The sequence below is a fragment of the Lissotriton helveticus genome, chromosome 8 (genome assembly GCF_964261635.1).
Source record: "Lissotriton helveticus chromosome 8, aLisHel1.1, whole genome shotgun sequence".
Taxonomy (NCBI): domain Eukaryota; kingdom Metazoa; phylum Chordata; class Amphibia; order Caudata; family Salamandridae; genus Lissotriton; species Lissotriton helveticus.
The window spans coordinates 43,856,834-43,870,850 of NC_136069.1; the positions used below are offsets into that span (position 1 = coordinate 43,856,834).

Consider the following 14,017-nt stretch of genomic DNA (forward strand, 5'->3'; position numbering starts at 1 on the left):
TCCCACTTTCAGCTCTTGGGCAGTTATCAGATATAGGCGCTGGCTGGCTCAGTCCCTCGTTTGACACCCTATGTTGTTTAATAAGTTCATCAATTTTCTCACATTTAGACAGGAGCCCCGCCACACAGGTATTCAAAGTGTCTACAATGTCCTTAGCGACGGATACGAGTGCTGGTTCCAGGCGTGAAACAAATAAGTCCTCTAATAATTTTCCAATTTGGCCCTTGAGTCGCTGATCTATTCGGTTAGACTGTGTCGGGGCTTTTCTCAACCTGCTAGATGTGCTTAATAACTTCCGCTTCTTATGTGGTTTCTGATGAGTGACAGTGGGCGTTGTAGAAAAAGGATAAGGGGAGACCTCCTGGGGAATAGTTAAAACAGTATGAGATGGACTTACTGCCCGATTGGTGATCACAATATCAGGCACCAATGGTATCACCCTACTATGCTCTAGATGTGGGACTGTGTCAATCTCCCCAGAGTTCAAGCCCAGCTCTTTCTCCGCATTCGCGATTTCTTTTGTCAATACCCCCACTGCAGAGGTTAGGTATGAAATGATGGATTCCGACTTTCTGGGGTGTTTCGCTTTGGACCCCCCATCATCCCTGGCACATACCGGTTTCCTCTTGCCCATTGTAGATGTTAGAGTGGTGGCCCAGCCCTGCCTCCTCCTGCCCCGGACGGCCACAGACGGCCCGCCCTCTGCCCGGGCTCAGCCCGCGCGCGTCCCGCGACGCGGAGGCAGCCCAAGCCTTTAGGAGGTGTCTGGGCGGAAGTCCTGGGCGTCAGGTGGTGTCCGGGTCAGCAGGGAGTGGTAGTTGTTCCCCACTCGGCGGCCGTGACAATGACTACGGCGGCGGGGGAGATTGTAGCAGGCTGTGTGTCCCCTGGGTGGCTGCTCTGCCGAGCACTAAGGTGAGTGCCCAGAAAGCCCAGTGCGGGTCCCAAATGGCAGGTTACCCCCGCTCCGCCGAGGCAGCCCGAGGCTTTAGGAGGTGTCCGGGCGGAAGTCCTGGGCGTCAGGTGGTGTCCGGGTCAGCAGGGAATGCTGGGAGTGGTAGTTGTTCCCCACTCGGCGGTCGTGACAATGACTACGGCGGCGGGGGAGATTGTAGCAGGCTGTGTGTCCCCTGGGCGGCTGCTCTGCCGAGCACGAAAATGAGTGCCCAGAAAGCCCAGTGCTGGATATATATATATATATATATATATATATCAGCGCAAACTCCAAAAACAGCCACTACTGGTTCCTGTGAGCATCAGAACCCTCCGGGCAATAAGGAGACGGACCACGAACTGGATACACAGCTGTTTAATGTGCAGGGGGTTGAAAATAGCGAGGGCAAGACGCGTTTCGGGCTGCCAAAGCCCTTGTTCACATGCATAGATTCAACGTCTTTTTTTCTTTTTTATAATGCAGTGCTAGCCCGCCATTTCTCTTTCAGGTCACATGGTCATAGACATAAACAAAATAGTTTGTATATACTTGATTTACGATGTACTGGCATAATCACAATATAAAAACAATAAATTATTTTTAACATTGATTAATTACATCCTTATATTTTTACATATGCACATTACATCAATTAATTTTAATTTTTCCTGGATAAATCCATAAAACACTGGCTGTCATGTAAGATCACGCAATGAATATCAAGTCATAATAACCATATATAGTGTCCATTCGTTAATGATTTGGGATAAATCCCTGTGCAGATTTTGACTAATGCCTGAACAAGCAATAGTAATTACCACATAAGGCTGGAAACTATGGGATAAATCCCCGTGCAAATCTTAACCAAAGGCCTGTGCAAATATAACAATTGTGCAAAATTACGCAATTTATATAGAATATAAAAAGCAATGCCAGTTTCTCCTATTTGTAACCATTATCAAAGTTTGTAAAGAATATCGCGACCTTTAAATGAAAGATAAACGGGACAAGTGGTGAAAGTGCACAATCTAATATAATATAACATTGAATCACAGTCTGCAAATCATATAGATTGTTAAAGTGCATGAATGCAAAAAATGAAGGAAGATTAAACCAGAAACAAAAAAGGAGGGATACAAAATACTGAGAGTGTATGATGATAAAAAGCCTGTGTATATGGTGCCTATATGTATATCAGGACATAAGGGGATTTTAAATATATCTCCGTTTTCTTAGTCCTAATAAAAACCATACAAAAAAAGCATATTAATACCAGTGTTAATGTATCATCATATTAAAAAAGATATAGAAAAGGACACCACATATATAAACGAGTGTTAAAACCAGTTCTCACATCTATGGTACATCAATAAATACCTAAAACCCAGTGAAAAAATATATATATTTTTATATACATATATACAAAGAAGAAGCAGAGCAATGTATGGAAAAGTGGCTGACAAGGAACTTGACCAGCCACTTTAATTTCATATACGAACATAGTATTTTATACCAGATGATACTTGAAAACCAGATGGCCTCCCTAGATCACAGGGAACCTGACGTATCTAGGGGGTAGTGAGGCGCTAATAAGAAGCCCAATTTGTTTATCAATAAAAGATGTAGATGGCAGATTCTTAGATCGAGTGATTATAAAAAGTGACGTAGATCCTCAGTATTATTAAGGCCATTCGGCCATTTGCTGTCGAATTCAAGGATCAAGCTCGACTCTAATCGCCTCAACTTAAGCTCCCTGTTGCCACCTCTTCTAGATTTCGGGATGGAAGCTATCACATAATAAGAAAGACAATTAAGGTCCCTATCATGTGTGCTTTCGAAATGGCGGGCCACCGGATATGCCTGGTCGCTATGAAGGATAGCTCTGATATGCTGCAATATCCTGACGTGCACCTGCTGTTTTGTGCTGCCTATATAATTTAGGCCGCAGGTGAACGTCAGGACATATACAGCATATTCAGTTTTACAGGTGTGGCTACCCTTAATTGGAATATCAACAGCAGAGAATGGCGTTTTGTAATGGGTCTTGTTAATCCCAAATTTACACGCCCGACAGGAAGTACATTTTCGAAAACCTGCTGCTATTAACCAATTGGGCTTTTGTTGCAATTCAGGGCTACTTTGATCAAGAATTGCACCCATATTTTGTGCCCGTCTAAAAGTGACCAGGGGTTTATCAGGTAGTATACATCCCAAAATAGTATCTGTTTGGATAGTAGGCCAGTGTTTGTTTATGATTTGTCTGATTTTATTTTGCTGGCTACTGTAGTCTGTGATGAACCTAGGGCATACTGTGTCATCAGTTTCAATTTCATTAGTAGACATACTATTTTTGTTAACCAGCAAACTTGTTCTAGACAATTTCTCAGCCTTAACTAGGGCCTGGTTAAAAATCTGGTCAGAATAGCCACGCGCCCTCATCCGCACTCTTAATTCTTCAGTACATCCTTTGAAATCCTCAGCAGTACTACAGATTCTTTTTAACCTGAGGATTTCTCCATAAGGTATGCTATGGATCGTATGTTTTGGATGTAGGCTTGAGGCGTGAAGCGTGGTATTGCCCGCCGTGGCTTTTCTGTGTAAAGTAGTCTGGATGCGGTTGTTGTCATCTACATATATCTTGACATCTAAAAATTCAGCTTGCCTGGCACTAATGTTGGAAGTGAATCTTAGATTAAAGGGATTGTTATTGATCTCAGTTAAGAATAGATGTGCTTCTTCCTCATCCCCTTGCCAAACAATGAATATGTCATCGATATATCTGAGATATTTTACAATCTTCTCTCGCATCCAAGTCTGGTGTAAGACCCTGAGGACCTGCTCCTCCCACCAGCCCACGTGTAAACACGCGTAGCTGGGGGAGAAGCAGGCCCCCATGGCCACACCCCTTAATTGTTTCCAGATTTCTTTTCCAAATGTAAAAAAGTTGTTATTTAAACACCAATCAATTAAACTTAATATCACCTTGTTATGTCCATACATTTCAACAGGTCGTTGGCCAAGATAATAAGATATTGCGTTGAGGCCATCCGTATGAGAGATACTGGTGTATAATTGCTCGACATCAAGGGTAATGAGCAACATGTCATTCTGCCATTCCAGATCCTCTATTTTGGCTAAAAAGTCAGTAGTATCACGAACAAAACTCGGAAGTTGTTGAACCCAGTCCTGTAAAAAGAAGTCTATATACTGCCCCACATTTTCTCCACAGCTGTTATATATATATATATATATATATACATACATACATATATATATATATACATACATACATACACACACACACAACTGCAACTCGGCACAGGAACCACAATTCCAGGTCAATAATCACAGCGCCAGCACTCTTAATGATGTAAACATGTGTTTATTCACACACGGCAGCAATTTTTATCCCAATATGTTTCGGAGTTCAAGCACTCCTTGATCACGGGTTAGGCGTGAACGTGCAAACTGCCTCCTTATTGTGGCTATTTGGGGTTCGCTACTCCGCTGGACACTCATCACGTAAAGAGGCTTGAGCAGAAGCGATGGCTTTTGCTGGATTAAATTGGAATGCTCCAGCCCGCCTTTGATGTAGCGGTAAATGATTTATTGCTATAACCATCACAATTCTCACTCCTGTACCGCTCAAGGCGCACTGGAAACACTACAGTAACCATCTACACCAACGGCACAGTCCTGATACAAGCCAGCAACGACAATCTAGAGTCTTTCGATGCCCTTTTCCCCTATATCCGAAATACCCCCCCACGAACCCTACCCTCACACCCCCCGCCTCCCCCTCCAGAAGAACCAGACACGCCAACAAACCCTACCCCGCTCCGGTATTCCCCAGCAACCACACACGCCCTTCTCTAAGCGGCATCCACCCTACCACCCCCTGGGAGAACAAGACCCTTCCACCTCCCACGGACGGCCCCCACCGCCACCCGCCACCTACCACCCAAACATTCCCCATCAACCCCACTCCCCCACCACCACATGACATCCGCCTCACCACCAACAAAGGAAATAGGAACCCTCTTCCTCCCGCTTTAGACCCCAGCTCTTACAGGCACGCACCCACACCCGCCTCCCTCCCACACCAAACCTCTATGAGCAACTTGAACACCAACCTCTCCGAACGCTAGGGCAATATAGCACCTGAACCCCAGCTAGTCCCCCCACCCCATGACAGCCGCCTCACCCCCACAGAGAACAAGACTCAACCACCCGAACCCACTACGAACAACCAGAATACAGACCTCACCAAACCCAACAAAGATCCCACTCCCCAGCAAGACCCCTCGCCACTTGACATCCCGCCCACTCCCATCAAGAACAAGACCCACCCTCCCCCTATCCTCAGCACCCATCCCCACTCTCCATCTGCCGGCTCCCTCCCCCACCCCCAGTCACCTGCCGGCTCCCACCCCCACCCCGCCAATCCTCTACGTAACTCAAAAAATTAAAGATAACATTTTAAAAAAAGATGAAATATTGTGTGCAGGATTGCCACCTGGCCAGGGCTTTAACCAGAATGACCAGTTTTATCATCTCAAAGCCAGTAAAAATCTAACTTTTGTCAAATCAGTATTTTTCTCCCTTTCAAACGAATTCGTAAACGTTGAATACAAAATAAAATTCGTTCAAAAATATCCCAACCTGCTCTTTAACTAACATTAAAGCGAATCGAGGTTGTATTGAGCTCGTCCTTTCCAGGACCAGCCCCAGCTCAGGGTCACCTCTGGTCACCCAAGAAAGGACACTACTATTCACAGTGAGCCCCTCCTCCCTCCTCCCTGAGAGTCTCTGCTCCCACCATCACTCACTTGTTCTGGTTTCCTGCTCCTCATTCCCCCGGTCCTTTCTTTGTCATTTTTACCGCGTGAACCGAGACCCGAGAGCGGCTCCGAGGAAGGAGGAGGAACAGCACCGACAGCAGCGAGGGCCCTGCAGAACAAGATGGAGACGGGGCGAGTGCGCAGGCGCGGACAAGGGATACTATGATTGCGCATGCTCGGAGAAGAAATAAGACATGCCGCACATGCTCGGACTGAGGCTACTTTCCCTGTGTCATGCGCAGTAGGAGGCGGGATCTCGCCGGGCCACCCGTGAGCGGCGATGAAGGAGGAGGAACAACACCGCCAGCACATCAGGATGGAGACGAGGCGACTGCGCAGGCGCGGAACAAAGGATACTATGACTGCGCATGCTCAGAGACGAAACACTGCTTTCCACGCATGCTCAGACAGAGTGATCCATCCAGGGCATAGTTTCATCTGTACTGACAGCTCCAGCAGGGGGCGCTCTTACTGGACGTTTTATGCTTTTTTTGCAGTTTTATAATAGCACAAACTGAACCAAAGGTATCAGAATCATTTATATGAGCCCCAGTTACACTACAGACGGACACGTTCATTTTTAGGCAGGGAGAGATTGAGTGATTTATCCAGAATCACAGGATATTTTTCAGCTGAGACTCAAATCCTGTTCTTCAGCTTTTTGGTCGGCCGGTCTAGTCGTTAGGCTACATCCTCAATCCTAACTCAGTTTGTTGGTGGTTCTGGAAGTGCTACAGTTTGTGTAAAACCCCTGAAAGCAATTTACCTCAGCAGTTTTGCTCGTTTACTTTTAAAGTATTTTAGGACTGACTTGCATTGGAATATTTTAGACGAGTTTATATTTGTTGCATTAAATGTATATTAAAAATGTACGGATTTAAATGATATGTTTATACCTGCTAACCCTTGTGATCCTATGTTGGGTGGGACTCTGTGAACTATAATCTCAACCAACAGGCCTGGTCCAAGTGCCATGGTCAGTGCCAGATCTTCAGAAACACTGTGACAGTAACACAAAGCGACAAGACGGGTGAAGAAGAGAGGCTAGCACCTGGGTGAGTGCAAGGGCCAGGGACATCACCAGTGAAAGGCCATGAGGCGAGAGTTGTGAAGTACCAAAGTACAATCCAGTGGTAGCACCTTGTAGCCCCAGAGGAGAGTGCATTTTTTTAAATTAATGTACATGGCAATTTTATTTAGCTTTTTGGAATCTGGGCATGTTTTCACCGTGGGTGATCCCACTCAAGTCTATGGGAGGCGTTTCACTCGTTTGGAAGGTGGAAATGAGTTGAAACGGAGGGTAACAGCTTCCAAATGAGGGTGAGTTGAAATATATGCCTACACAAGATGTCACAATCAAGTTAAAAACAACAAGGCTATCTTGGAGGCAGTTGGCCGTATGGCGTGTAGGTTACACACAAGTCTTCATTCCATATGCATTAACCTTCTGAGCTCATCTCCAGATTTCTTTTCTTTCAGAGACCAAAGCATGTCTCTCATCTGGACTGCCTACCCTCATTGCAAACAAACTGCTAGGTGTTGTCCAGGAATTCACAGCATGAAGGTGTACAGGACGCAGACAGCTTCCCTATTCTCGCCTTAAAAACCCTGATCTTGGGAAGATCCCCACGAGAACACTGTGCCGCACCACTCAGAAATGCAGCATGCATGGACAAAAAGCTCTGTACAAGATATGTGTAGTAATCCACGAGTCATCAAGGGATTTCAAGTAAACTTTATTTGTAGAGACAAGTTCCCACAGAGGGGCATAACATGCGTGCAAGCACCTCTAGATGATGGAGACGACTCCTGACCGTTAATTCCAACTGTCAAAGTCAGCATAGGGTCTAGCTTGCAAACGGGCAGCGTGAGACAGAAGCAGAAAAATGCCCTTGTGCGAAAGGCGCGCGGGCACAGAACACTACAATATGCTTTTTTTATTCACTTCCCAAATGTAACAACTCTTCTCCAACACCACTCATCCTTGCAGTCCAACAAGTCCAGGTATTGTATTCCTGCTGGGACCAGTAATGTCCAATCACAAAAACTCACATGTCACTTCTCGTTCCTCTGTTCAATTTCGAGACTGGAAGAACATTGATGTCTCGACCCTACGGACAACCCTTTCATCCACTCAACCGGATGATAGAACAGACCCACATATAGCCTCCAACAACTACTGTCGTTGGCTACATAACGCCTTTACTACTTTAGCACCTTCTAAGAACATGTTACCCAATCGGACCTCACCGTCTGCCCCCTGGTTTACAGAAACCTTCAGACTGGAAAGACAATGCTGTAGAAATCTAGAAAGGCGATGGTGCAAACATTATGATAACAATGATAGAGCTGTGTACAAAAAAGCACTTGCCACATATAGAATACTTCTAACTACAGAAAAAAGCAAATTCTATCTTACACAAATAAAATCAGCCCAAAATTCCGCCAAACAACTTTATCAAGTAGTAATGAAACTATCCATTCCACCGGCAAGTGCAATCACAGAACCTTCTCAAAACCTATGTAATTCCCTGGCTGACTTTTTTAAGGAAAAGGTCAACAACATCTATTCCAACTTCGCATCCAAGGCGGTCATTGATCGCCCTAGTCACAACACTAGCTCTAGCTCCCCCTCCATTACATTTCGCGAATTTAGTCAAATCTCCCCTACTCAGACAGCAGAACTAATAGCAACCACTAAATCAGGATCCCCCCTCGACCCTTGCCCACCTTCCATCCTCAAGCCTGTTTTCAATCTTATCGCACCCGCTCTTACTAAAATATGCAACTCCATGTTCCTCTCAGGTTCCTATCCATCCATTTGGAAAAAAGCCATCATTAAGCCCTTATTAAAAAAAAAAACACTCTTGACCCTGCAGAACCTAAAAGCTACAGACCGATTGCATCTCTTCCCTTCCCATCCAAAATATTCGAAAAAATCATGAATATCCAGCTGTCCCACTATATTGATCAGAATAATCTCCTGGATGACACCCAATATGGATTTAGGAAGGGTCATGGGACAGAAAAGGCACTTATAAAGGCATCGGACGAAATCAGAATGATCGTCGACCAAGGAGGCGCGGCGGTCCTGATACTATTGGACTTGTCCGCAGCCTTTGACACGGTCGATCATACCATCCTGATCGATCGTGTATCCTCTATTGGTATCCATCATAGGGCGAAAACTCTTCTGACCTCCTTTCTATCTGACCGTAAACAGTCAGTCAAACTTGGTGGCTACTACTCCCCTGTTTTTACTCTCCCCTGTGGAGTTCCCCAAGGATCCTCGCTAAGTCCGACATTATTCAACATATATGTGTCGGACTTGGCCAAGGTCATTAAAGCATATAGAATAAGGCTAACATCATACGCCGATGATACCCAATTGGTACTGGCTATACATAATGATGGAGGAGCAGTTGCTGTCAACTTTCAAGAAGGTATGATGGCTATTAGTTCTTGGATGGCATGTAACTGCCTAAAACGTAACTTTGACAAAACTGAGGTCGTGATTTTTGGCAGCCTCACTCCCTCCTGGTCCCCAGTTTGGTGGCCTTCTGATCTGGGAATCCCCTCCACTACCTGTTACTAAGGTCAGGAACTTAGGGATAATATTTGATGACAAGCTATCTTTTGACCAGCCATGCAAATGCTGTTGTCTCCTCGTCTTTTTACACCCTTAGAATGGTTAGAAAACTCCTGCCTTTTCTTCCTACCAGTGCCGGCAAGACCCTCATGTACACCTTGGTACTATCTAAGGTTGATTACTGCAATGGACTTCTATTAAATGCACAAGAGAAAGTCCTTAACAAAATGCAGTTAATCCAGAATGCGGCAGCAAGAATTCTGACCCGTACCCCAAAGATCACCTCAATATCTCCCATCATTCGTCAACTCCACTGGCTCCCGGTCAGAAGCCGCACTAAATTTAAGGCTCTGTGCATCGCCTATAAAGCTATAAACAATATAGGGGCGGAGTTCTTAAAAAAAGCTCTGCACATGTACAATCCCAAAAGATCCCTAAGCTCATCCACGTCCCACCTGCTCCCAATCCAGCGCACTAAAAAAGTGGCCTGGGGAGATAGACGATTCATAGTGGCCGTATCCAGATTGTGGAATACCCTCCCCCTGCACATCAAAAACAGCCCATCCTTGATGCTATTCTGAAAACAAATAAAAACTTGGCTCTATAACCAGTAACACCATTCAGCGTCTCTTCAGCTACGTTCAGCGCCGAGACACCCCAGGGTATTTGCGCGCTATATAAATCGTATAAATAAATAAATAAATAATGTGGCCATAGTCATGGGTGGCTTTGCCATATCCATGAACGGCTGTCCCCCCTCAATTTAGTGAAGGTGCTGCCCCCGGAGGTGAATCATTAACTTATCTGACAATGCTGTAAGCAATTGCATTACTGTTGGAGAAGCTGTTCGCAGCTAACCAGGGCCTTCTCAACCCGCCACCCTGTAAAGCTGCCAAGTTTCCGATGTTTAGTGTGCGTTTAGTTCACATAGCCTCTTTACTGTCTGAGGATTGTAGTCCTGGTTTTATAAAGTAATACAAAAAGACTACAAGTCCCAGAATGCAAACAAAATACCTAGTCTAGAACAGCTAGTCATGCATGGACCTTGAAAACTTTGCAGGGTAACATGCTCATACGAAAGTGTTGGACTTGGCCCTTTTTGCAGGGTCATCCCAGAACTTTTTGCCTTCCCCCTGTATATTTTCTGTCCTGTGGTTGGTGGTTTTATTACTCTGGGCACTTTACCACTGCTGATCAGTGCTAAAGTGCATATGCGCTCCCTGTAAATTGTTCTTATGGATTGGTGTTTCCATTATTGCATATTTGGTTTACTAGTCAGTCCATAGTACAGTGCACTGTGTGTGCCCAGGGCCGGAAAATCAAATGCTGGCAGTGGGCCTGCAGCACTGATTGTGCCACCCACATAAGCAGCCTGTAATTGTAACTCAGACCTGCCACCACTGTGTCTGTGCGCAGTTTGGTACTGCCATGTCAACTTGGCCAGTGCTGGAATGTGGATTGCCTGTCTGGGTTTTGAATGACAGAAGGCTGGGGAGCAGGAGTGGATCCAGATAGTCTATGTGGGTCAAGAAAGGGCTGAATAGACCTGGGCTGGAATTGTGGAAGGGGGAGGAGATTTCATTGCACCTCAAAGAACCTGGTTTGCCTCTGACCATGCCGTCTCCACCTCCTGCCAGGAAGTTACACCAGAGAAGGCAGAACTGGTTCTATCTGGGCACAGACACTCTCTGCCTAAGAGATCAAAGGATTTCGGGATATAAATATTGGGGCCCAGACCCCTGTTTTTTTTTTTTAGAACTTTTTTGGACCAAGAAGACTGCCAAGAAGAAGAGCTGGAGAAGCTGTGAGGAGGAACTGCCACATTGCTGTGTGCTTTGCTGTGTTGGCCTGCAGTGGCTGCTTCTGTCTTGGGCAGTGAAAGGACTGGACTGAACTTTCTGCAATCTTCTTTTGTTTCTCCAAGGGCTTGAGGTACAGCTTGCCCCATGTTTAAGAAGTCTCAGGAACAGCAAAGACTTCAAGGTCTTCTGCCCTCAGCACTGGGGACTGTGTGTTTTGTGCTGCAACAGAAGAAAAGCAACCCGACGATGTCTACAACGCCGCTGCCGACTCTGTGTCCTGACGGCACCACAGAAGGCACCGCCACAACCCCGCACCGCGAACCTGGTCTTCATGACGACGCCTTGGTATCCCCGATGACACTGTTCCACGCCGAAATCTATGCCGCTGCTTTCACAGTGGTTCAAGCGCACCGTTCGTAAAGTTACACAACGCACCAACCCTCATCCCACACCGCAGCCTTGGCCTACCGATGCCATTGACTCCAGTACGTCAGCCGACGACAGCGCCTCAGCAACGAGGACGACGCTGCTTGCACCACGACCTGCCAGCACCACGACGAGCACCCCATTCACTTTGCACCGTGACCATGGTCTCACCGACACTGCCATCTGACGCCGCCACTGAGCCACTGCTCACACCGCGACCTGAGGGCACCGTACGCCGCACCGCTGCACTTCGCCCTGCTGCACCCGACGCCTGCTGACGCCAGCGCTCCTGACTTCAACAGAGAGGAGTTCGATCTGCAACATATGGGACTTCGAGGGCCCCGACGACTCCTGCACCGACCTCTGGAACCGACGCCTGCGGACGCCGTGCTTTCAGAAGCTCAACACGAGGTCACCGATGCCCTGCATTTCTAAAAGGTACTGTTTTCGGGTCTTCCCAACACCGTAGCTGGCCCGCGACACCGCGGTCAGCCAGAACTGTTTGAATTTGTTTGTTCACGAGGTCGTGATAGCCCCGGATGGAGCTATCAACTTCAAGGAACTGTTTTTCAAGGTTATGATGATAACTGCAGATTTCTAGGAACCTTATTGTGGATTTTTATCGTTTTTGGTCTTCTGTTAAGTATATAAAAATATTGGATATTTTTCTAAACTGGTGTGGTGTCTTTTTGTAGTGCTTACACTGTATTGCTGTTGATTATGTGCAAATGCTTTACACACTGCCTCTAAGATAAGGCTGACTTCTCGTGCCAAGCTACCAAGGGGGGGGGAGCAGGGGTTATTTTAGGAGTGTAACTCCCTTATCCTGACTAGAGTGGTGGTTTCTGCCTGGCTTTGGCATATGCCATAGCCTACCAAAAATCACATTTCTAACATACAGCATCATTGGAATGGGGGAACTGCCCTGTCGAAAAGCTACAACTGAGGCAGGCAATGTAAGAAATTGTTACTCACTTCAGTGAAATTAAACAAATTAGCTAGACCAAGCCAAATTTCCACAGCAAAGAGACACCTCTCCTCGCCCTGGCCTGGCTCATAATAACTACATGGGGTAGCACAGCAATCGTGCTGGCTGCTGAGTTTATGTGATGCTGCAGTGCTACAGCAGCTAATTGTCCATAAGGGAGCTCTAATTGTATGTGACATTAGCATTTTAGTGCAGTGATGTGGACATCAGCACTAAAATGCATCAGTCAAACTAGTCATGCATGATACTTCACAGGGCTGCCAAAAATATTCCAGGACTGATGTTTGTGTATTAAATACGCCACCTGAACTATTACGAGAAAAGTTATACTTTTCCAAAATATTGTACACTGGAGTTAGAATATTAATTGAGCTGTCCCTGCATGGAGAATCGTGCCTACTGACAATTAAAGGTAAAAAAAACAACTCAGGCCTGTGATCAAGAAGCAAACATCGGAGGTAGAAAGCTAGGACCACGGCAAACCCTAGACAAGTGTCAAGTATAATAGTCGTGCTTTTTTTTACAGCCTCATCTGAAATCATGAGCCATAGTTGCAAAAAATGCAAGTAGTTTACCTTCGCATCCATATCTATGTTACTAAGGTTTACGCTGGCATCAAGGTTATGGTTGGAAACTCTACATGTAAGGAAAAAGTGGTCTGGTTGCTGTTGTGCTGATCCTGTGAAGATTTCTCAAAACTGATCCATGAAGATGTAGTCTTCAGATGGAAAGGCTGACAGGTGTGGACTCAATGTGGAATACAAATCTCTGTTTGGCCGTGTGAGTCTACAGATCTCCAATGCTGCTGCTTCTTGTGCCACAGCAAACACCACTGCTTTATGATGCCAGTGAACTGAGGTACCTAGGTCCTAGGTGAGATGTTTCAACAAGTATGTACCTGCTTTGGGTATCAAGGATGAGGAACCCAACAGCAGCACCACTGCAAAGTCCTGACAGAGTCTCTGCACTCGTGTCTGAGGCCCCACATTCCTGACGGAGTCTCTGCACTCGTGTCTGAGGCCCGCTGTCCTGACGGAGTCTTCGCTCTCATTGTGGAGGCCCTGCTGTCCTGACGTAGTCTCCTCACTCGTGGCTGAGGCCCGCAGTCCTAACGCAGTCTCTGCACACGTGGCAGAGGCCAGCAATCCTGAGAGAGTCTCTGCAATTGTGGAGGCGATGCAACAGTCCTGATGGAGTCTCAGCACTCGTGGCTGAGGCCTGCAGTCCAGCCGGAGTCTCCACACTTGTGTCTGAGGCCTGTAGTCTTGACGGAGTCTCCACACTCGTGGCGGAGGCCAGCAGTCCTAACGCAGTCTCTGCATACGTGGCTGAGGCCTGCAGTCCAGACGGAGTCTCCGCACTCGTGGCTGAGGCCCGCAGTCCTAACGCAGTCTCTGCACACGTGGCTGAGGCCCGCAGTCCTAACGCAGTCTCTGC

The 14,017-nt window shown here is 46.4% G+C and overlaps 2 protein-coding genes across 2 annotated transcripts in view; one reads left to right on the forward strand and one right to left on the reverse strand.

The window, feature by feature from the left end:
* The window catches only part of LOC144772319 (uncharacterized), a 197,283-nt gene extending 191,385 nt beyond the window's left edge, over positions 1–5,898 (reverse strand). Inside the window, 1 exon segment of the mRNA XM_078656556.1 lies at positions 5,764–5,898. The gene's annotated coding sequence lies outside the window, so the exon portion shown is untranslated.
* The window catches only part of LOC144772318 (uncharacterized), a 429,171-nt gene that overhangs the window by 293,422 nt on the left and 121,732 nt on the right, over positions 1–14,017 (forward strand). The gene's annotated exons all lie outside the window — the stretch shown is intronic.